The sequence below is a fragment of the Chrysochloris asiatica genome, unplaced genomic scaffold (assembly GCF_000296735.1).
Source record: "Chrysochloris asiatica unplaced genomic scaffold, ChrAsi1.0 scaffold00369, whole genome shotgun sequence".
Classification (NCBI taxonomy): Eukaryota; Metazoa; Chordata; class Mammalia; order Afrosoricida; family Chrysochloridae; genus Chrysochloris; species Chrysochloris asiatica.
Window position 1 is genome coordinate 163,970 of NW_006408887.1, and position 25,141 is coordinate 189,110.

General features: G+C 39.2%; 1 pseudogene; it reads right to left on the reverse strand.

The window, feature by feature from the left end:
- The window catches only part of LOC102812506, a 137,174-nt pseudogene that overhangs the window by 17,102 nt on the left and 94,931 nt on the right, over window positions 1-25,141 (reverse strand).

The window sequence follows — 25,141 nt, forward strand, 5'->3', positions numbered from 1 at the left end:
AGCTTGGCCTCCAAGGAGCACTCTGGCTGCACTTCTTCCAAAACAGATCTATTGGTTCTTTTGGCAGTCCATGGCACTTTCAGTATTCTCCTCCAACATAAAACTATGGCTAACATTGTGAAAAATAGGTATCACAGAACAATGAACTGTGATCATGAGGAGCCTGTACATAGACCAAGAGGCAGTCATGCGAACAGAACAAGGGAACACCGAATGATTTTAAATCAGGAAATGTGTGCACCAGTGCTGTATTCTTTCATCATAGTTACTCAATCTGTATGCTGAGCAATAATTTAAAAAGTTGTGTTATATGAAGAAAACTAAGGCATCAGGATTGGTGGAAGACTCATTAACAACTTTCATGCAGATCATACAACCTTGCTTGCTGAAAGTGAAGAGGACTTAAAATACTGATGAAGATCAAGGACCACAGCCTTTAGTATGGGTTGCAGCTTAATGTAAAAAAAATAAAAGTCTTCACCATTGGACCAATAAATAACATCATGATAAATGGGGAAACAATTAGAGTTGTCAAAGACTTTATTTTGCTTGGATCCACTTTCAATACTCATGAAAGCAGCAGTCAAGAAGTAAAATAATGTATTGCATTAGGCAAATCTATTGCACAAGATCTCTTTAAAATATTTAAGAGCAAAGATGTCAGTTTGAGGACTAAGGTGCACAGGACCCAAGCCATGATATTTTCAATAGCGTCATATGCTAGACCATAGAATTGATACATTTGAGTTATGGTGTTGGAGAAGAATACTGAAAGTACCATGTAATTCCAGAAGAACTAACATATCTGTGTTGGAAGAAGTATAGCTAGAATGCTCCTTAGAAGCTAGGATGGCAAGACTTCATCTCTTACACTTCACACATAGTATTAGTAAGGACCAGTCCCTGGAGAAAGACATCATGCTTGGTAAAGTGGAGGATCCATGAAAAAGAGGAAGATCTCTAAAATGGATTAGTACAGTGGTGGCAGTAATGGGCTCAAGTGTAACAAAGATTGTGAGGATGACGCAGAACTGGGTAGTGGTTCATTCTGTTTTACATAGGGTCACTATCAGCCAGAACAGAATCGACAGCACCTAACAATAACAATAATTTATTATATACTCCATCTACCTAAAAGCTGCATTTTCGATATAAGATAAAAAGGTATTTTGCAAAAAGTGCAATGGTTTTACACCTGCTGGCAGAGCTGGAGTAATGCCTTCTGAGTTTTCTCTTCTTTTTTTTACACTGATCTGTGCACTGATTCGTTAATTTGAAATGGTGGGCAGCTACTGTTGCAGATTTCAATTTATGGTACATATTAAGCAATTCAACTTTTTCTTGTCATGTTATGATTTTTCTCTGCTTCTTGGAAACACTTCCGGCTTCACTAGTGAGTGGCATTTCATATGGGTCTCATTGTGTTATTCAAGGTTTATAGTGTTGCACTATTGTTGTTAAGTGCTATCAAGTCATTTCCAAGTCATAGCGACCCTGCACATGATTTCCAAGGAGTAGTTGGTGGGTTTGAACTGCCGATCTGTGGTTCACAGTCCAGTGCTAATCCTACAGTATCACACGAGGAGTCCTGCACTAAACATGGTGAAAATAAACAAGAACCATGAGGGATACCTTTTTTTTACTCTGAAGAGAACTGCTCACAAGAAGACAGTATCATATGATGTTTTTTTGAGAAAAATCCACATAAAAGTGGACCTGAGCAGTTCAAACCCGTGTTGTTTAAAGGGTCACCTTATAAAAGGAAAGGAGAAGGGAACCATAATGACTCACTGAAAGAAACCAACAAAGCACAGAAACAGGTAAGAGTTCTGGTGTTTGAACTGCAAGGTCGGAAGTTCAAGCTTTCCAGCTGCTTCTAGGAAACCCTATACAAGGTCGCTATGGGTCAGAACCAACTCAATGGTGCTTTATAACAACAACAAGTAACATACAAAAGCAAAGAGAACCCAAGACATACAAAAAAATAACAAAATAGTCGAAATTAGTCGTTTTCATCATTTAGCATTTAGTCCATTTATATTAAGTCTAATATAAATTTAAGTCTAATATATTAAGACTTAATATAAATGGACTAAATGCTCCAATCAAAAAGCAGAACGTGGCAAAATGGATAAACAAAGAGTGGCAGAATGGGTAAACAAACATAATCCAGCTGTATGTTGTTTACAAGAGGCATACCTTAGTCCAGGGACACAAATAGGTTGAATGAAAGTGAAAGAAAGATAAAAATATTCCATGCAAACATTAACTAAAAGGGAGCTGGATCATGCCTTGCTCCCATGTCTTCTTTCTTGTAGTAGGCGTTTCCTTCTTTGCTTGTTTCTCTTACACTTTTACCTCTTGTAAGATCAACAGTGATACAGGCCACACTCCAGGGAAACTCCCTGATAGAAGATCAGGCCTGTGACTTGAGTAAGGGTGTTGTATCTGTTAATCCTCTTATAACTGATTGGCTGATCACATCAGACCATGTCATTGGCGATAATTGCATCATTACATAACTGTCAAATTGCTGTCAGAATCATGACACAACCAAGTTGACACACATTTTTGGGGCACTCCATTTAATCCATGAAAACACCCAACATCAGAACACCTAAATACATAAAGCAAACACTGATAGAATTGATGGAAAAAAATATATAATGGCAGTACAATAATAGTTGGAAACCAATACACCACATTTAATATTGAATAGAACATCTAGAAAGGAGATCAACAGCAAGACAGAGGGTCTTAATGGCACTATAAACCATCTAGACTTAAAAGACATATGTAGAATACTCCACCCAATACATTCTACTCCAGTGCACAGTAATCATTTTCCAGGAAGGACCCCATGTGAGGTAACAAAGCAAGTCTTGATAAATTTTACAAGAATGGGATTATGCAAAGGGGTTTGTTTTTTTTTTTTTGTTTTTTTTTATGCTTTCAGACTTCCTCCAGGTATATGTGATCAGGAGATGGGCTTCCCATTTGAGTCTTTTTTTTGGGGGGGGGGTTGTTTTGATTTTAAACCCTAATGGAATGAAATTAGAAATAAATGACAGAAAAAAGCTGGGAAATATACAAACATGGAAATTAAACCACAATTTGGTCAAGGAAAGAGTCAAAAGAGAAATCACTAATTTCTTAAAGTCAAATGAAAATGGAAGTACAACATACCAAAATTTATGGGATTCAGCAAAGGTAATTAATTAATACTCAGAGGGAAGCATATAGCATTAAATGTCTATATGGAAAAAGAAGAAAGATCATAAATCAACAGCCTAACTTGACAACTCCAGAAATTAGAAAAAGAAGAGCAAACTAAGCCCAAATCTACCAGAAGAAAAGAAATAACAAAGATTAAAGCATAGCTACAATTAAAAAGAAGAAAAACAATAGAAAAAATCAATAAAACAAGAAGTTGGTTCACTGAAAAATCAATAAAATTGATAGGCATTTATCTTGACTGACAAGGAAAAAGAGAAAAGATGCAAATAACCAAAATAAGAAACAAAAGAGGAAACAGTACAAGTAAACTGATAAAAAATAAAGAGAATTATGCTGGAATCTATAGCAACCAACTGACTAACCTAGATGAAATGGACAAATTCTTAGGTGCACACATCACACCCAAACTGACTTAAGAAAATCTCAACAAATAACAACCAAAAAGATTTAATCAGTGATCAAACGTCCCTACACCCCCAAACCAGTTCTGTTTCTTCCAAACATTTCAAGAAGAATCGGCAGCAATCTTGTTTAATCCCTCCCCAAAAGAAGTGGCGGTGGTGGTGGTTATGTGTCGTGGAGTCGATTCTGACTCATAGCGAGCCTGTACAGGGCTTCCAGGGTTATAAATCTTTACCGAAGCAGAAAGTCTCATAAAACTCCCTAATTTATTTAACTTTTTATTGTGGATTGAGTTAAAGTTTACAGACAAGATCATTATTTTTACCTTCAACAAATTGTACACTTTGTTTCATCTCAATGATTGCAATCCCCTCCATACAACAGTTATCCCACTTCCTCCCTGTGGTTCATATTTCCACTCCACCCACCCTCCCATCCCTTCTCAACTTTGTTCCTAGGTAAATGTTGCCCTTTTGATTTTGAATTATTGTCCATTCCATGGTTGAGCATAATTTACTAGTGTTGCTGTTCCCCCTATATACCTATCTACTGCTTGGATGAAAATTGGGCCACAGGGGTGAGTTCCTTTCCCGATCTAAATGTTGATCAAGGGCCATAGTCTCAGGCTCCTCCAGTCTCTTTATGACCAGTAAGCCCGGTCTTTTTCCTTTTATAATTTTGAGTTTTGTTCTAAAGTTTCTTTTACTCTATTCAGAACCTTCTAATGTGATCCATTTTAAGAGCAGTTGTAGTGGTAACCCCGCACAACCTTCTGGTCTTAAAAATGTGGAGAGTGATGTTCACATGTTCCATTAGTCTATTGAACTAATTGATTCCAAGCCTCTTCAGTTGTCATCGCTCTTCTTGCTTTCACTCATGAGATTTTAAGATCCCAGACACTACTCACCAAAGTAGGGTGTACAACATAGTCTTTGTGGACAATGTTATGCCAACTGACCATGATGTCCCCTGAGATTATGTTCCTGAGCTCCCAGATCCAGCAGTTCATTACCTTAAGATGCTTAATTGTATCTAAAAAGTTTTCAACATTTTGCCTACTGTATGCTCCATCACATTCATACGTGTGTTTGCAGCAAAGGTAAATGCCCTTGTACAAATATCCTCTTTCAGACCTTTACATATTTGTAGGTATACCCCCACTCTTCCTCCCATACCCGTTCAGCCTGTGTATCCACATGCAGAACAACCTTGTTCCAAGGTTGTGTGTATATAGCACTATTTACTTCTATTTCCTTTAGCCCTTACATACCTCCCTATACCTTCGCTTATCTTCATCATTCTTATGCCAACCTCCCACTTCTTGTATATTGCCCTTCCCATCTCTATGAGTTAATGCACTGGACTGCAAAGTCGCTTTGAACTGCAAGGTTGGCAGTTCAAGCTCACCAGCTGCTCCTCAGAAACCCTATACAGGGTCACTATGGGTAGGAACTGACTTGAAGGCCCTTAACAACATCACTCAAGTTAACATGTGTCTATCCCTTGGTAACCATCAAAGCATGTTGCTTTTAGCATGAAAACCTTTTCTTGGGTTTCTAAAATAGTGGTCTCATATAATATTTGTTCTTTTGTAATTGGCTAATTTCACTTAGCAGAATGTCTTCCAGGTTCCTACATGCTATGAGATGTTTTTCAGATTCATTGTTATTCTTTAATGTTGTAGAGTGTTCCATTGTGTATGTACCAAAGTTTTTTATCCATTCTTCCATTGATGGGCACTTAGGCTGTATCCATCTTTTTACTATTGTGAATAGTGGTGCAATCAACAATGCATTTCGTGGTTCTTATTTCTTATACCAAGTAGAGGGATTGCTGGTTCATACGGTTTTTATATTTCCAACTTTCTGAGGAAGTGCTGTACCATTTTTCACATTGGTTGAACCATTTTACAGTCCCACCAGCAATGTAAAAGGGTCCCAGTCTCTTCACACCCTCATCAGCATTTGTTGTTTTCTTTTTTTAATTTTGATATTAATAATGGGGTAAGATGATATGTCATTGTTGTTTTAATTTGCATCTCTCTAATGACTAATGGACTTTTGGTGTTGAGCTGTAGCATCAGCACTTGATTGCAAACCACAGGTTGGCAGTTCAAACCCACCAGATGCTCCTCTGAAGCTCTATACAGGGTTGTTATGATGTTATGAGTTGGAACTGACTCGATGGAACATAAAAAACAGCAAATAGCTAATGATCCTGAACATTTCTTTATATATTTATTGATATATGAAGTGTATGTTTGTGTCCTCTGCCCATTTTCTTTCTTTGACTGAAAATTGGGTCATAAGGGTGAGTTCCTTTCCACTTGTTTGTTGAATGTTGGTTTGAGGGCCATAGCCTTGATTTGAATGTTGGTTGAGGACCATAGCCTCGGGTTCCTCCAGTGTCTTTATGCTCAGCAAACCTGGTCTTTTTCTTATAGAGGTGTTGTTGTTGTTGGTATGTGCTGTGCAGTCAGTTCCGACTCATAGCGACCCTGTACAGAGTTTCCGAGGCTGTAAATCTTTACGGGAGCAGAAAACCTCATCTTTCTCCCATGGTGCAGCTGGTAGTTTCGAACTGCTGACCCTGAGGTTCGTAGCCCGATTCATAACCACTATGTAGTTTTCTATAAATATTAGAAATTAGTCCCTTGTCTGGCATGTCATTCAAAAAAGGTTTTCTCAGTCTGCAGACTCTCTGTTTACTCTTTTGGCAAAACCTTTTGATGTACATAAGTGTCTGATTTTAGAAGATCCCAGTCATCTATTTTGTCTTCTACTATTTGTGTTTTTTATTACATTTGACAATATATTTATGCCATATGTTAGAGCCCCTTGGTTTGTCCCTATTTTTTCATTGATAATCTTCATAGTTTTATGTTTTATATTTAGCTCTTTAATCTATATTGCATTTGTTTTTGTATATGATGTAAGATATGGGTCTTGTTTCATTCTTCTGCAAATTATTTCCATTTGTTAAAGTTACTATCTCTTCCTCATTTAATGTATCTTGTCCCTTTATCAAAGATCAGCTGATGTTTGTGGATGGATTTATTTTTGGGATCTCATTTCTGTTCTATTCATCTATGCATCATTCGTTGTACCAGTACCAGGTACCACTGTGGCTATGTAGTAAAATTTGAAATCAGTAGTGAGAGACCTTCAACTTTGTTCTTCTTCTTAAGCAATGTTTGTGCTTAGCTGAGATCTCTTTCCTTTCCACATAAAGTTAGTGATCAGTTTTTCCATCTCTTTAAAGTATGATGTTGAAATCTGGATTGGGATTGTGTTATATCTATAAATTGCTTTGGGTAGTGTTGGCATTTTCACAATTTTTGTACATCTCTTTTGGTTTCTTGTGGTAGTAGTTTGTAGTTTTCTTTGTATAAGTCTTTTGTTTCTGTTGTTAGATTTATTCCTAAATATTTCATCTTTTGGGTGGCTACTGTAAATTATATTGTTTTCCTGATTTCCTTTGCTGAGCTGTTTTATTAGTACAGAGAAATACAACTGATTTTTGTATATTAATCTTGTACCTTGCCACTTTGTTGAAACTTTCAATGAGTTCCAATAATTTTCTTGCTGAGTCTCTACTACGATTTTCAATGCATGCAATCATATCATCTGAAAATAGATAGACTTTTACTTCCTTGTAAATTTTGATGCCTTAAATTTCCATTTCCTGTTTTATACCTCTGACTAAAACTTCCAACACAATATTGAATAGGTGTGGTGATAAAGCGCATCCTTGTCTGGTTCCTGTTCATAATGGGAATTTTTACAGTTTCTCTTCATTGAGAGTAATGTTGGCTTTTGGATGTGATAATATGCTCTAAATATGTTCAGGAATTTCCCTTGTGTTCCTATTTTCTGAGTGTTTTTATCAGGAATGAATGTTGGAGTTTGTCAAGTGCCTTTTCTGAGTCAATTAATATGACCATGTGGGTATTTTCCTTTGCTTTATGTGGTAGATAACATTGATTGTTTTTCTAATATTAATCCATCCTTGCATTCCTGGCATGAATCCCACTTGGTCATGATGTATTGTTTTTGGTATGTTGTTGAATTCTATTGGATGGGATGCTGCTGAATTTTTGCATCCTTGTTCATGAGGGATATATTTTTCAGCTGTGTCTTTGCCTGGTTTTAGTCTGTGGTTTATGCTCACTTCATAAAATGTAGTCAGGAATTTTCCATCCTATTCAATGTTCTGAAATAGTTTGAGTAGAACTGATGTCAGCTCTTCTCTGAATGTTTGGTAAAATTCACCAGTAAAGCCATCTAGGCTGGAATATATAGGTCTGTTCAATATATATAGGTCTGTTCGAGTTTTCTACTTCATTCTGTGTTAATTTAGGTAGGTCATGTTTTTCTAAATGTATCCATTTCTTCCAGATTTTCTAATTTGTTGGAATACAATTCTTCATAGTATTCTGTTACTGTCCTTTTAATTTCTGTTGAGATGTCACCCATATAGTTTCTTATGCTAGTTGCTTGAATCTGCTTTTCTTTTGTTAGATTTGCCAATGATTTGTCAATTTTATTAATCCTTTCGAAGAACCAATTTCTTGCCTTACTGATTCTTTCTATTGTTTTTCTGTTTTGAATTAATTTATTTCTGCTTTAATCCACCCCCCACCCCCCCAATGAGGTTTACTTTGTTGCTCTTTTTCTAATTGCTGGAGATATTGCATAACGTGTTGGTTTTAGTTCTCTCCTCTTTTTGGATGTGCATATTTATTGCTGTAAATTGTTCTCTGAGCACTGCTTTTGCTGTGTCCCAAAGGTTTTGGTAGGGTTTTTGTTTGTTGTTGTTCTCATTTGATTCAAGAACTTAAAATTTTCATTTTGTATTTGTTCTATTTCCCAATAGCTTTTAAGCAAGGTGTTGTTCAATGTCCATGTACTTGAGGTTTTTTTCCTTGATCTTCTATTGTTGATTTCTAATTTTATAGCATTATGATCTGAAAAGATGCTTTGTAGTATTTTAATGTTTTTAAATTTATTGAGACTTGATTTGTGGCCTAACATATGGTCTATTATGGAAAATGTCCCAAGTACACTGGAGTATAATGTGTATTGTGTTGAGTGCTCTGTTATAAATCTATGAGTTCAAGTTGGTTGATTGTGTTGTTTAGTTCTTCTGTGTCTGTTGAGTTTCTATCTAGTTGTTCTTTCCTTCATTGAAAGTAGTATATTAAACTCTCCTAATATTGTAGCATTATCTATTTCTTTCTTCAATTCTCTTAGAGCTTGATTTATGTGTTTTGAGGCTCTTTCATTGTGAACATAGATTTTTATTATGGATATATTTTCTTGTTCAATTCACTTTTTAATCATGATATAATGTCATTCTTTGCCTCTTAAACTTGTTTTTGCCTTAAAGTTTATTTTATCAGAAATTAATATTGCCATTCATGCTCATTTTAAATTGCCATTAGCTTGATATATTTTTTCTATCATTTCATTTTTTTAATCATTTGATTTTTAATCTATTTTTGTCTTTGTGTATAAGGTGTGTCTTTTGTAGACCACATATGTTGGATCCTGTTTTCTTGTCCATTCTACTACTCTGTCTCTTGACTGGTGCACGTATTTCACTGAAATTCAGTGTAACTATTCAATTGTTTTATTCTGTTGGGGGTTTTTTGTCCCACATAATGTTCTGTATTGAATTCATTTTGTTTGTGCATTTTCTTGTTAATTTCTTCATTTCTGTTGTTTTAATGCTTACTAAATCTTCATGCTTTTCTCTTTTCCTGATTGATGTGAAGATGTATTAATTTTCTTTGAGGTTACCCTATACTTTATTAATATCTCCCCCAGTTTAAACCAGTCCATTTTATCTTGACACCTACCTTAACTTCCTTGCCACTGAGAAGTTCTGTAACTACACTTTTCCTCTTTCGTTTTGTGGTTGTCTTCACTACAAATTGATATCTCTGACTCTCTATTTTCAGATGTGTACATTTCTCTTACAAGTACCATGGACTGCCAGAGAACAAACAAGTCTGTCTTGGAAGAAGTGCATCCAGAATGCTCCCTATAAGCCAGGATGGCCAGACTTTAGTTCTCATACCTCGGACATACGATCAGGAGGGAACAGTCCGGGGGAAGGATATCATGCTTGGTAAAGTAGAGGGTCAGTGAAAAAGAGGAAGGCCCCTCAATGAAATGGATTGCATCACAGTGGCAGCAGCAATGGGCTCAAGCAATGATTGTGAGACTGGTGGAGGACTGGACAGTGTTTCATTATGTTATGAATAGGGTTGCTATGAGTCAGTTCTAACTCAACAGCACTTAACAGCAACAACAGATTGAATTTTGTGTGGTGTTAGTGTTGTTGTGTGTGTTAATCTCAGGTTGTTATCTGTGTTGTTGGTTCTCAGTCCAAAAAACTCCCTTCAGTATTTTTTTTAAGTTGGCCTGGTTATTACAAAGTCCCTTAATTTCTGTTTATCTGTAAATGTTCTAATTTGAGGGACAGTTTTGCTATGTATATGATTCTAGGTGGAGTCCTCTGTGTGGTGCTGTAGGATAAGCACTGGAACACAAGGTTGGTTTGAACCACAAGTTCGGTGGTTCAAACTCACCAGTCACTCTTCAGGAACTCTATACAGGGTCGCTAAAAATGGGAACTGACTCAAAGGCACATAACAACAACAAACGATTTTTGGTTAACAATTGTTTTCTTTTAGAACTTTGTATACATATCCCCATTGCCTTATTGCCTATATGGTTCCCTGATTTATTATATGAAACATACATAACCCCAACACTGAAAGTAGACAAAGACTCCACAATAAAAGAGGCAATTTCCCTTATGACAATAGGTGTGAAATCTTCAACAACATACTAGTGAACATAATTCAAAAACATGATGCATTAAAAGTTATGCACCATGACCAAGACGGATTTATTCCAGCAATGCAGGAATTGTTCACTTTGATACGATCTCTTAACAACACCAACAAGCAACATAATACACTACATCAATGCTGTTACTAGATGCTGCTGAGTCAGTTTCGACTTATAGTGACTGTATTGCTAACAGAGTGAAACACTGTCCAGTCCTGAGCCTTCCTCACAATCTTTCTTGTGTTTTAACCCATTGTTGCAGCCACTGTATCAATCTATCTCATTAACGGTCTTCTCTTTTTCATTAACCCTCTACTTTAACAAGTGTGATGTTCTTTTCCAGGGACTGCTATCTCCTGAAAATATGTCCAAAGTTCATAGTATGAAGTCTTGCCATCCTTACTTCTAAGGAACTGCACTTCTTCCAAGACAGATTTTTCCATTCTTCTTTTAGTTCATGGTGTATTCAATATTTTTTGCCAGCACCGTATTCAAATGCATTAATTCTTCTTCAGTTTTCCTTATTAATTCAATTCACCTTACCCATGCATTTGAGGTGATTGAAAATACCATGACTTGGGTCAGGCACACATTAGTCCTCAAAGTGACATCTTTGGTTTAATACACTTTTGTCGGGGTTTTCCCTCGACATAGTTGTCACGAGTGTTTGGTTCACGAGGAGGGGAGATCCAGTGGCGATAGGGATAGTGAAAGAATACACAGACAAACAGAAGAAGGGAGACAATGAGGCACCCCAAAGCCAGGGTGGATACATCACTGGTGGGCAGGCTTGGGACTACAGGCATCATGGCCTCTGCAGGCAGCAACTCACTGCCCTGTAATCTTTACTGCATGCCTTCCAACCCGTAATGTACTGCAATCGTTACTCCATGCCTTCCAACCAGTAATGCACACCTGGGGAGGCCCGGGCCTCTGTTTTATTTAGGGGAGGAGTTTCACACCAAGCTGGGAGGGACTAAAACAGGATACAGCTAACATCAGTAATTTTCCAGACATTCAGGTAACTTTACATTGTACTTCACTGGTTCGAATCCCAGGCCAGCAACTTGGATTCTCAGGCCCAATTAACATATCTATAGCCCCTGAGGTCAGTTGGGGGAAGGTGAGAGTTCTGCAGGAGACGCCCAGGTGAATGGGCTGTACCTGGAAAAGGGATTAGGGAGGATGGGTTCTTTGTCTATAGAACAAAGAACCGAGAAGTAGCTAAAATATTTTTAGTTAATCCTTTGGAGAAAGGTTTAACCTTGCAACCTTTAGTCTCGGCTTTAGGAATATATCACATTTATCTGTGGATTTTCAAAGGCTCCAGTGTATTAATTTAATATATATACCTGAATATTAAGATGAAAGCAATTTTCCATTAACTGCCAGTGGCCTCATTTGTTACACTCAGCCCTAGAGGGCCTCGAACCTCTGACTAGTCTTACACGGTCTGCAACACACTTTAAGAGGTCACTTGCAGTAGATTAACTCAATGCAACACATCGTTTGGTAGAACAAAGGAAAAGAACCACAAGATGATCTCTATAAATGCAGAAAAGGCAGTTTAAAAAGAACAGCACCCTCTCTTGACAAAAACCCTCAAGAAAATCTAAATAGAAGTTCCTCAGTATGATTCAGGGCATGTATGAAATGCCGACAGTCAACATTACTCTTAATGGAGAAAGATTGACTGTTTTCCCCTTGAACTTGGAAATAAGACAAGGGTGCCTGCTCTCCTAATTGTATTCAATATTCAATAAGTTACAATCAGAACACTAATCCAAGAAAAAGAAATACCCTTAGTCTTCACTTACTATCTTTTTATCTGACATCTCACATTTCTATAGATAGTAAAAAACCTACTATGCAAATATTTTGCACATTAATGATGTACAACTGGCAGTAATGAATATTACGTGTGATGGTTAATGTTGGGTGTTAACTTGACTGGGCCATGATTTTCAGTGATTTGACAATTATATAATGATGTAATTTGGCAATTAGGTAACGATGCAGTCAGTCTCCATTTTCACATAACACCTGCTTTAAAAAATGAATTAATTTAATAAAACTCTTTATGGTGAATTGGATGATGGTTTACAGAACAGATTGTCAATTTTACATTCAAGAACTCATGTGCATAGCTAAAAATCTAGATTCATGGAAATAGAGGGACTGAGATCTGGCAGCCAGAAGGCGGCCTTGCAGAATGTGCCCTTTGGTGGTTTAAATTATTATATATGCCTGAAGTTTTTTTTTTTTAAAGAGCTAAAATGAATAGCAAGAAATACTGTTAACTGATCGTACATGGAAGGGATTATAACCATTGTAATGAAACAAAGTATATGATTTATTGATTGTAAAACTGATGATATGCCCTGTAAATTTTCACTCAATTCACACACACACACACACACACACACACACAAGAACTCGTGTGCATTTTATTTAATTTTATTGATTACAATCCCCTCAATGTAACATCATTTCACCCACTTCCTTGCTGTATTTCCTATTTCCATTTTTCCTTCCTTCCTAACCCTTCCAAAATTTGTTCTTGGATAAATGCTACCCTTTTAATCTCAAGTGGTTGATTATTCTAAAGTGTGTGTACCTCACTAGTGTTATTGTTTACCTTATAAACCTGTCTATTGTTCCAACTCATAGCAACTCTATGAAAAATAGAATGAAATACTTCCTGGTCCTACAGCATGTTGACAATCACTGATACACTTGAGACCATTGCAACTGCTACTGTGTTGTTTCATATCCTTGGGGGTCTTCCTTTATTTTGCTGACCCTTCACCTTACTAAGCATGGTATCCTTCTCCAAGGACCAGTCACTCTTGTGCTGCATCAGTTTGTTGAAATATTTCAATTTGTAGTCCATCAATTCCTAGAGCCTTGCTCTGTGCCACTGCCCTCAGTGCACCTTAGACTTTTTACTTCAGTGTCATTGGTACTTGATCATATGCTACCTCTTGAAATAGTTGAACATCAACAATTTCTTTTTGGTACAGTTATTCTGTGTATTCCTTCAATCTTGTTTTGATGCTTTCTATATCATTCAATATTTTGTCTCTAGAATCCTTTAATATTTCAGATTGAGGCTTGAATTATTTCTCCAGTTCCTTCAGCTTGAAAAATACTGAGCATGTTCTTCCCTTTCGTTTTCTAACTCTAGGTCTTTGCATATGTCATGATAGTACTTGATTTTGTTTTCTCAAGCTGCCCTTTGAAAAAGCTGCTCTTTTACCTCCTCATTCCTTCCATTTGCTTTAGCTTCTCTATACTGGAGAGCAAGTTTCAGACTCTTCTGGCATCCTTTTTGTTCTTTTCCTTCTTTCTTGTCTTCTTAGTGACCTTATGCTTTCTTTCTGTATGGTGCTCTTAATGTCATCTCACAACTTTTCTGGTCTTTGTTAATTAGTGTCTAATGCATCCAATCTGTTCTTGATATGATCTTTAAATTCAGGTGGGCTGTGTTTAAGGTAATATTTTGGCTCTCATGGACTTTTTTTTATTAAAGCTTTTATTGTGAATTGAGTGATAGTTTACATGGGAAAACATCTACTTTGCACTTACCCTATCATATTGCGTATCATTGCAATGATTACAATCCCCCCATGCATCACCATCCAGCAGTATTTGCTTCTATTCCCAGGGGGTTATTTGGTGGGGTTTTTTTTGGTTGTCTTTTTGATGTACACAAAAACACTCAGGAATATATAATCATTTAAACAACCCAAGGGCATATTTTGTAAGCCTGCCTCCTAGCCACCTGCATACAGCTTTGCTCTTTCCACGAGTCTAGAATCCTCAGCTGCTCTATCTTTCAATGTCATCATCTTTGCCTCCATCTCTGGTGTCGCTGCTTCTCTGGTTAGGGTCCCACATTCTGCTCATGCTCTTCTCCCTTGATGATCCTAGAATCTTCTGTTCCTGGAATGTAAGGTTAACTACTCCCCACTTTATGTTACAAACCTTCTACTCCTATAGTTGTGACGATTGCAATTCATCATGATAACAATTACTTGCTATTGAATCAAAAAAATCTTATCCTCAACTCCTTTCACCAGACCCATGTAGACAAGATAAAAACTATTCAGTGGGGATTCTACCTTCTTCTGCACTCTAAAACCAAATTCTCTCTTGAAAACTTGTAAGCCAGCCATCTTGTGTCTTTATAGTCATCGTCCCCTGCCCACCCCCCATTTTAGGTAGCCAGTATCTAAGTTGCCCATCCCTATCAACCCTGTGTACAAAGGGGATATGTTTGATTCTCAATATGAAGACTTCTTCCCTCTCAGTTGGTATTTTGAGCTACTACATTCATAAGTATAGATCAAGTTCATCAAATTGTAGCAATTTATACTTGTTTCCTTTATCAAATTTCTTTCTCTTCCTATAGTCAAGTTCTGATCATCAAGCCATCAAAGCTAGGGCAAATGGGTACTTATCTGTAAGTATGGGCATTCTTGTGCATGTACCCTCACTTCATATCAGCTGTACACTTCACTCTCAGCTCAAGTCTTTTGTGGATAGGTCCTTGTCCATGGACTTAGAAGTCCTCAGGTCTTACCACACTTCAGACCAAACAACCCTTCCTCTTCTCTCTCTCATCTCCAGGTCGATGGGAGTCTATGGAACATGGTCAAACTCAGCCCAGATCTTCCTTGCTGCATTTCCCTGTCTGCCACTCATCAGCAGACCAACGTGGTCGCCAACAGCTTACATGACTGCTCGTGTGTTCCCTCTGAGTTTGGAGGGGTTTTTTTCCTGAAGGGACTTGATTATTTACCTTGATGGCTACCTGGTGAACAACTTGCTTGTTCTTGTAGTAGCCAATCAGACTGTCCTTTTTGTTTTTTCTTTTTCCTGTGGGTCTTTCTTTCAAGAAATGTCTTCAGTTCCTCTAGACACTCCAGGCTGGTCTGCATGTCCTTTCAAGTGGGAATGTTCCACCTCAGAAGATTCTGGATGGGGCTCAGGATTCCACCTAAGGTCCTATATACCACAAAGGCTCCACAGGAAGCCTATTTCACTGGGGAAGTTCTAGAACCTTTTTAGGTATTCTAGTCAGTTATAGGCTGAAAATGGGCTTGCACATTTTCTGTAATCTTGTTTCCCAATATCCCTTTATATATCACTCAAGTGTACTTTAGAATAATAGACAGGGGAAACCAACATTCATAAGACAGTCAAGCACCATAACATTATTTCCCCTCTTTTACCTATTCAGACTATGCCTCTGTCCCTGTATCACAGAACCCTATTGTTCCAAGGTTGAGCATACATCACTATTTACCTCTGTCCCATTTAGCCCATACAAACCTGACCAAATGTACCCCTATCTACCTTATTATTCCATCCCCTGCCCCTTTCTTGTGTATTGCTCTCCCCAACACCTGAACTATGATGTGTCTATCCCCTAACCTGTGCATTACCATCTCCTCCCTCCCACCCCTGAAAGTCAACGAAGAAAATTTTTTCTTTCTTTTAGTATGGATATCTTTTCTTAAACTTCGTATTTTTAATATTTCCATTTTAATCTTGGATTTTCATTTTCTTGGCATATTGTGAAGTATTAATTTTCTTTGAGGTTACCTTATATTCTATTAATTTTTTCCTCCATTTAAAATAGTCTATTTTACCCTGAACTCTACCTGACCTTTTCATCATCTGGATCTCTTTTCCTATATTTTTACCTTTTTTTACATTGTAATTGTTTTGGTCATAGACTGACCTCCCAGATCCTCTAAATTCTTTCTTATAGCTATGTTCTGTTCTGGATTCTTCCATCTGTCAATTGAGTTCTGGCTGGTGTTGTCATGTATGTCAATCTCTGGTTGTTGTCTGTTCTTTTTGGTTTTCAGTCCAAAAAACTTCCATTTATGATGTTTTGAAGCATTGAGTTGGCTTTGGCAAAGTCCCTTAGCTTCTATTTATCCTGGAATGTTTTGATTACACCATCGTATTTGATTGACAGCTTTGCTGAGTAGACAATTCTTGGTTGGCATTTTTTTTTCCTTTCCGGGTTTTATATATGTTTACCCATTGACTTATTGCCTGCATGGTTTCTACAGAAAGATCAGAGCTTAATCTTATTTGCTTGCCTTTGTAAGTAACACTTCTCTTTTTCCTAGCTGCTTTCAGGAATTTCTCCTGATCTTTGATTTTGGAAAGCTTGATTATGATATGTCTTGGTGATTTTCTTTTGTAGTCTATCCTTCCTGGGGCTCATTGAGCTTCTTGAATGCTTATCTTTTCATTTTTCAGATATTAGGGAAATTTTCTTCCATAAGTTCTTCAACTATCCCCTCAGTGGACTTCTGTGATTCTTCCTATTCCAGAATTCCAATAATTCTCAAGTTATTCCTCTTCATGTTGTCCCACATGAATCTTAGACTTTCTTCAGATTTTTTTTATCCCTTTTTCTGCTTGCTCTTCTATCTTAACAGTATTGAGAGATTTGTCTTCCAGCACACCTGTTCTGACTTCTAGCTCTTCAATTTTACTCCTTTGCCTTTTCAGTGTATTGTCCATTTCTGATATTTTATTATTGTTTGTGCCTCTTTCTGCAGGTTTTGGATTGTTTCCAATGCCATTTCTATCTTATTTTATTGTTCCTGTAGTGCTTTCCTGACTTCTTCATTATTATTCTCAACCCCTCTGTGGAGTATCTGGATGCACCTCAATATCATTCTCCTGAATTCCTTCTCAGGCAGTTCCAAAGTCTGCCCTTCCAATGGGAGGTCTAGGTCTACCTGCAGCTCGTTAGTTTCAGTTACTCTACTTGTTTCTAGACATGTGGCTAAATTTTCAACTGTCTCTTGGGCATCTTCAATAATTAGATGTGTTTTCAATAATTAGATGAATGTATGCTGATGTATTATTAAGCTTTCTGATTGTCTCCAGGTAGATGTAATCATAAGATGGGCTTCCCTTTTCACTTTTCTTATTACTCAACTCAGAGTAATTGTAGCAGGTGTTGGGTATCTATCTGGTATATATCAGCTAGTATTGGCTATTGCCTGGATAGTGGGATTTTATAGGTGTGATTGTAACTTGGCTGTATGACCACAATTGCTGTCTCTTCTTGGGTAATGTAAGGATAGAAAGAGCACCCACAGGTAAAACAGGAACTAACTAACTAAATAAATAAATAAATAAATCCCAGATTGGATACTACAGTCTATAATCGCCAAAAAAACAAAAGATAAAACAAAACCCTAGCAAAATATGAGTATGACTTTAATGCTTCTCACTCAGCTGGCTGGAGCCATGCCGAGAGACTATTCTGTTTTAAACAGTTGCTGTTGACTCCCTCCAACTCCTTCATAGATTCTATGTTTGTGGTTTTGCTAAACAGATCCATGCACATATATAGTAGAACCCTGAGTGGTGGGGGGGTCCTCTCACTCAGGTACCCCCTCTAGTCACCAGAGTGGAGGTGTGCAGAGAGTGAGGGACCAATGAACAGAAAAAAAGTGGTCACACCTTTATCTCTGACAATCTGTAAGACCTCTGCAGTGGGAACACTCCTCTGATCCTGCTCTTACTCTGACATACCCAAGATAGTCACCCTGGCACCCGCTGGTAGCTGCAGATCAGAAAATGCCACCTTTCTTGCTTCTGCTACAAATCCCACTAGCAGTAAGCCTTTGGTCCTTCTAAATATTCCTTTATACGTATTTCAGAGTTCTGGGACTGTCCCCTGAACCTGATCCAGTATTCTGTGTTATTACTACTGGAGGTCTGCACCTCAATTCTCCCTAATTCACCATCAAGCTGCACCCCTCGTGGACTTGTTTTAATTTTCTTCAGTTGTAGCCTGAAGTTGCATATGAGCAAATGGTGGTCTGTTCTATAGTCTGCCCTTGACCTTGTTTTAGCTAATGATATGGAGTGCTTCCACAATCTCTTCCAACAGATATAGTCGATTTGATCTCTACATATTCCATCTTGTGAAGATTGTGTGTATAGGTATGTTGTTTAAAAAGGTATCTACAACAAATGAATTATTGGTATTTCAAAATTCTACCATGTGATTTCCAGCATCATTTCTATCACCAAGGCCACATTTTCTAACTACTGATTCTTCCTCTTTGTTTCCAACGTTTGCATTCCAATCACCAGTGATTATCAACACATCTTGATTACATGTGCAATCAGTTTCAGACTGAAGAAATTGATATAATTCTTCTTTCATCGATTGTGTGGATCATGACAAGCTATGGACAACATTGCAAAGTATGAGTATTCCGGAACACTTAATTCTGCTCATAAGGAATCTGTACATGGATCAAGAGGCAGTTATTCGAACAGAACATGGGAACACTGAATGTTTTAAAATTAAGAAAGGTGTGCAACAGGGTTGTATTCTTTCACCATACTTATTCAACCTGTATGCTGAGCAAATAATACGAAAAGCTGGATTATATGAAGAAAAAAGTGGCATCAGGATTGGAGGAAGACTCATTAACAACCTGTGATATGCAGATGATACAACCTTGCTTGCTGAAAGTGAAGAGGACTTAAAATATTTACTGATGAAGGTCAAAGAGCAAAGCCTTAAGTATGGAATGCATCTTAATGTAAAGAAAACAAAAATCCTCACCACTGGACCAATAAACAACATTCTTATCAATGGAGAAAAGATTGAAGTTGTCAAGGACTTCATTCTTCTTGGATCAACTATTAACACTCACAGAAGCAGCAGTCAAGAAATCAGATGACGTATTGCATTAGGCAAATCTGCTGCACAAGACCTTTTGAAAGTGTTGAAGAGCAAAGACGTCAGCTTGAGGACTAAGGTGTGCCTGACCCAAGCCATGGTATTTTTAATAACCTCATATACATGTGGAAGCTGGACAGTGAATAAGGAAGACCATAGAAGAATTGATGCTTTTGAGTTATGATGTTGGAGGAGAATATTGAAGGTGCCATGGGCTGCCAAAAGAACAAACAGATCTGTGTTGGAAGAAGTGCAGCCAGAGTGCTCCTTAGAGGCCATGATGGCCAAGCTTCATCTCTCATACTTCACACATGTCGCTGGAGAAGGATATCATGTTTGGTAAAGTGGGAGGGGGTTATAGAAAAAGAGGAAGACCCCCGACAAGACGGATTGACAAAGTGGAAGAATCAATGGGTCAAACGTGGCAACAATTGTGAGGTTGGCCCAGGATCATGCAATGTTTCGTTCTGTTGTGCAAAATGTCGCTGAGTCGATACCAACTCAATGGCACCTAACAACAACAACAATATCATCACTGGCTTTAGTGGTTGATGCATACATTTGAGTATTAGTGGTATTAAATGGTCTTCCTTGTAGGAATAAGAATAGTATCCTATTACAGACAACATTATACTTCAAGATAGATGTTGAAATGTTCTTTTTGATGATGAATACAATGCCATTCCTCTTAAATTTGTTATTCCTGGCATAATAACCTATGTGATGGTTAGATTCAAAAAGCCCATTTCAGCTCACTAATGCCTAAAATATGTATCGTTATGTATTTCATTTCATTTTAACAATTTTCCATTTTCCTAGATTCATACTTTATACATTCCATGTTCTGATTATTAATAGATGTTTACAACTCTTTCTCCTCATTTTTAGTTGTATTCCATCAATTTGTACATTCCATGTTCTGATTATTAATGGATGTTTACAACTGTTTCTTCTTATTTTAAATTGTACCCCATCAGAAAATGAAGGTCCTGAATATTTACTCCATTCACATTATCAAGGTCAACTCTACTTTGAGGAGGGAGTTTTTCCCCAGGCTCTTCTTTTGGCACTATACCTAATGATATTATGGTGCTGTTCGTAATATTCAATATTCTGGTGCTTTCTGACAGTGTTACACTGTTAGTCATAAGGTTTTCAGTGTCTAAACATTCAGAAGTAGTCTGCCTTTCCTACTTCCAAGGCATGAGTCATTCCTTTGAGCTAAAAAAATATATATATAAAATGTTGTTATTAAGTGATGTCAAGTTAGTTACCGCTCATAGCAACCCTCTATAGGGTTTCTGAGGAGCAACTGATGGGTTTGAACTGTAGTCATGTGAGTGAACTGTCCTTTGCTACCACTTGCCTACAACCACCATGAAACTCCCGAAATGAGAACTACCAAGCAGAGCCCAGTCAAGGCCAGAACCCTGAGAGGTTCAAGATTTTATTACATAATTATCAAAACTTCAGACCACCATTTGTACCATTAAGGCAAGCAATCAAGTCCCTTCAGGACAAAGCCCCCTCCAAGACTAAAATCCAAAGGGAACATACGAGCAGGCCTGTAAACTTTTTTGTTGTTGTTGTTGAGTTTTTTTGTTTTTTTTTTGCGTGTGTTTTTCAGTGTTAAAAAGAAAGTGATTCTACTTTATTTAACACCCTCATCTTCAAATTTATAGATAATGGATGCAGAACCCCAGATGAATCCCTGTTTAGAAGCAGAATTTCCTACTGAAGAAGCTCCTGACCTTTAGAATGACCATTTAATTGCTGAAAAAGAAGTTTATTGTTGTTTTCTTAGTCTATTATGCAAAGCCAGAGTTTCTAAAAATGTCTCTGTAGAGTCTCTTGACAGGAACTCAGGTTAGCAGGAGGCTACAGCTGGTGTGTTAGCCTCAGTAGTGGCTTTGAGGAAGCCATAGCTACAGAAATGACTACAGCCAGGCTCCCTTGGGACAGAGCACTGTCTCACTGAGGTCTCCAGTCTCTGGTATCAGCTCAGTCCTGAGATGTCACCATTTCTAGGTAGACACACATGGAGTTCGATGGCCTGATGATGGGGTGGACATCACCCCCAAGGTCTTAGCTGTGCTCCGGGAAGGCAGGCACTGGCCTTAGTTTCTTGGTTACTCTGAGATGTCTGCTGCTACCTGTCCCGGCATTCCTGGGGTAGGTCCTAAGGCAGGCTGAGTCTATGCAGGTCACCATCACCTGGGTGTGAGGAAAACTGGAGGAGATGCTGGGGTTCAAAGTGTTGGCTGTGAGGATCCAGGGGTCCTTATCCAGACTGTGGCCCGTGGTGGCCAGCTTTTGGGTGCTCTCATCATGGTCTCTGTGGGGAGAAGAGGTGTGAGCAGGGACAGGACTTGGGCTGGGCTTACCCCACTCTGCTGCCTTCCTAAGTACCAGGGTCTGGGCCTTCTGTGAAGTTGGGCAGATGGGCTAGTGCCAGTACTTTCTTACCTCTCATCTCCCAAGAAACTATGTTGACTGGCGCCTCTATGGCCCAGCTGCTTCCAATCCCCAGAAAGCCCCGCTGGAGCCACATCATGCGTAGGACCAGTGGAAGGGAGGTGCGTCTCAGCAGAATGAAAAAGTGGCGAGCTGCTTGGTGTGGCCCAGAGGTTCAGGGAAGTCTCTGGGGCTGGTGTACTCTAGGTCCTGGGAGGCCCCTGAGCACAGGGAAACTGCTGACCCTGCTCCCACTCAGGCTGTGACATTTTTTCCTGCCCCATCCTCCCAACCACACACAGACTCCAGCACCCAAACACACAGACTCCAGATCAGCTGAGTCTGGCCAAGGGCTGCAGGCAACTAAGAAACACCCACTATCTTATTCCTGGGGCTTGACCCAAATGAACAGTATCTTTGCATACAGCCTTGCTAGGTCATTCCATTCCTAACAAGGCCTGACCCCATGCTGGCAGGCTCAGCTGACTATCACTTTCTCCCCAGCCCAGGGCTCCTCCAACTTGAGTGTGTCTATGAACAACTACAGACCTTTCTGATGCCTTCCAGGAGTGGTTTATGGACTGTTGGACTTTCCAAGGGCATTGTGCCCCTTGCTGTACACCCCTGAGATATCCTGAAAGAGGTAGCAGCCAGTACTCACACTGGTAGTAGCAGAGGCAGCCACCAGTGTCTGGGCATGAGACAGACACAGGTCTTAGCAGCCCTGGTTCCTCCCCCTTGGGCCTGAAAAAAAGCTTCTTCAGCACATGGAAGGGGCAGGAAGCCATCAGCTCTGCTGTACTTTCTTGGCCTGGATCCTGGGCTGGAGACTGGCTTTGTACTCTGGCAGATCCTGGGCTGGAGACTGGCTTTGTACTCTGGCACTCTCTGGGCCTTGCCCATACAAGGAGCCTAGCTTCTATGATTCTGCCTTCCTTCAGATGAAAACAGATTTTCTGGGGCTTTTGTCAAAGAAGGAGGCTGATCAGAGTGCTTGCTACCTCATAGGGTTCTGTGGCAACTGGGTGAGGACAGTGCTCTGTGGGATTCATGGCTAATGTCTAGCCTGGGCCTCCAAACATGCTCCAAAAGGGGCCAGGAAGCTTGGAGAAAGACTGGCTCTGGGGATGAGCAGAAAAATGACTAGATGAGGCTTTTATCAAGAAAGGAATTGCTCAGAGAATGTCAGGACATATTAGAAGGACACAGGCATAGCTTGGTAGGATTCCATTGGTCAAAGAAGTGAAAGCAAAAAAAAAAAAAAAAAAAAAAAGGCTTTAAAAACTTATTGAGGGAGTGATGATATATGCTTTGGTCCTGAGTTGGTCATTGCTGAAGCTGGGACAGAATATCATTATGCTATACTATTTTTGTGTACCTGTGACATTTTCCTAAAATAAAGTAATGCAAAAGCACATCCATGAGTTCATAGTGATACTAAAAATGACAACCAAACCAAACAACAACAAGAAAGTAAGAAAAAAACCAAAGATCTAATACTCATGCCTCATGGCAAGAATAACAATTGAAAACTCATTATTTTGCAAACCTCAACTTATTAACTAACCATTAGGTGGTACCCAGATAAAAGGTTGTGGGTCACAGGCTGCAAGAGAAGTGGTCCCACTCAGAATCACTTCTTAGTTAACTGGTGGCAGAGTGTTCTGGCAGATGTGCCCTACCGCAGACACCAAAACCACCATGGCTGACCAACAGTTCTTAAATCCTAAGCCTTTGGGCAGATGGAGAAATGCGTAGAAGGACATGCATTACCTGTGCAGCTGTTGTGCTAGTAAAGCACACCTTAATCTGGTGAGGGAGCCCAGACAGACCCACACAAGTCCTACACAAGTCTCGTGCTAGAGTCGCCACACCAGCACGTGAACAAAACCTGATTGCTGAGCTGCTCACGATCCTAGATGGAGCCTGGACCAATGGTGTGAAGACATACGTGAACATCTCACCATGACACTGGGAGACAATTTCTACCACAGTCCCTAATCTGGAATCAAAGAAGGTAAAAGAATGCATGGATTCAGGAAAAAAGTCTCAGTGTGTATATACTGAGAGAGAACGAGAGAATGAAGGGGTTAGAAAGGGAAGGAGAAAATGTGGCATAATGTTTTGAGCTGCTGAGTCCAGGTAAAGGGAGTTGGGATTCAGGTATTGAGTGTACCTCTACATCCACGTAAGTATGAATTCTCAAAATAAAAAGTAATGTGGTCAGGAAGAGACTGAAGGAACCTGAGACTATGGTCTTCAGTCATGCTTCAGCAAGCAGTAGATCGGTATACAGTGGGAGCAACAACAAGAGTAAACTATGCTCACCAGGAAATGGTCAACCACTCAATAGCAAAAGGGCAGCATTACCTAAGAACAAAGTTCTGAAGGCTTGGTAAAGAGGGTGGGACAGAAGCAAAAATCACAGAGATGAAGTGGGAGTACTGTTGTTACATGGAGGGGATTGCAATCATTGAAATAAAATGAAGTGGGTAATTTGTTGAAGGTCAAAATGATGAAAACCTTGTCTCAATTCACAAGAAAAAGCTTTAAAAAGAGAATAATGATGGGTGGTCGTGGTGAATACTAGAAATGCTGACGTGAGGACAGAATGAGAAGGACCCTCAGCTTTGGTTTGGGGAGGCTGAGGCTTTGCAAGAACAGAGGAAACCTGACTCACAGCAGGGTGTGGCTCTCGCCCTCAGGCAAGCACCCTCCAGGCTGGGCTGCCCAGGACAATGGCCCCTACAGCTCCCAGCCTCAGGCACCCATGCTCCCGGTGGTGAAGCAGTGGTTATCTTGCACGGCAGCTTCATCCAAGTAAGGCTCAATCCTAGGGTGGCTGTTGTTGTTGTTAAGGCCCTTGAGGCCAAGATAGGCAGCCTGCACAGTTTCCAGGTCCTCGCCTCTAAGCTGGTACCACAGCTGGGTTGTCCTGGATGAGAGAGTAAAGGGCACTCAACACACAGCAGTGGACAGACTAGGCAGTCTCTGCACAACTACTCAACTCAGTGCTGTAACACAAGAGCATATAGACAGTATGTAAACCAAGGAACATGACTGTGTTCCAATAAAACTTTATTTATGAAAACAGGCAGTGGGCTGGATTCCTCCTGTGAACTGGAGCTAACCAACCCTAGTCTACAGTGTGAGTGATGTCATGTGAAGTGTGCGGGCATTCACAGCACCTAAATGAACCTAACCCAACAGATGCAGATGGTACATGTGCACAGGTTGGAGGATAATAAACAACTAACTGTGCACTCCAGTGACACAGGGCTACGACTTAAAGTTTACTCATTGCTCAGAACTGCTCTATGATCTCACCACACACATGCATGTTCCTAAAGAAGGTGCCTTGTTTCTGTGCTCACCAGCAGCCAGCCACGCCACGTAGGGTGGCTGGTACCCCAAGGACAACGTGGTACCAACCCTGCCAGCTGCAATA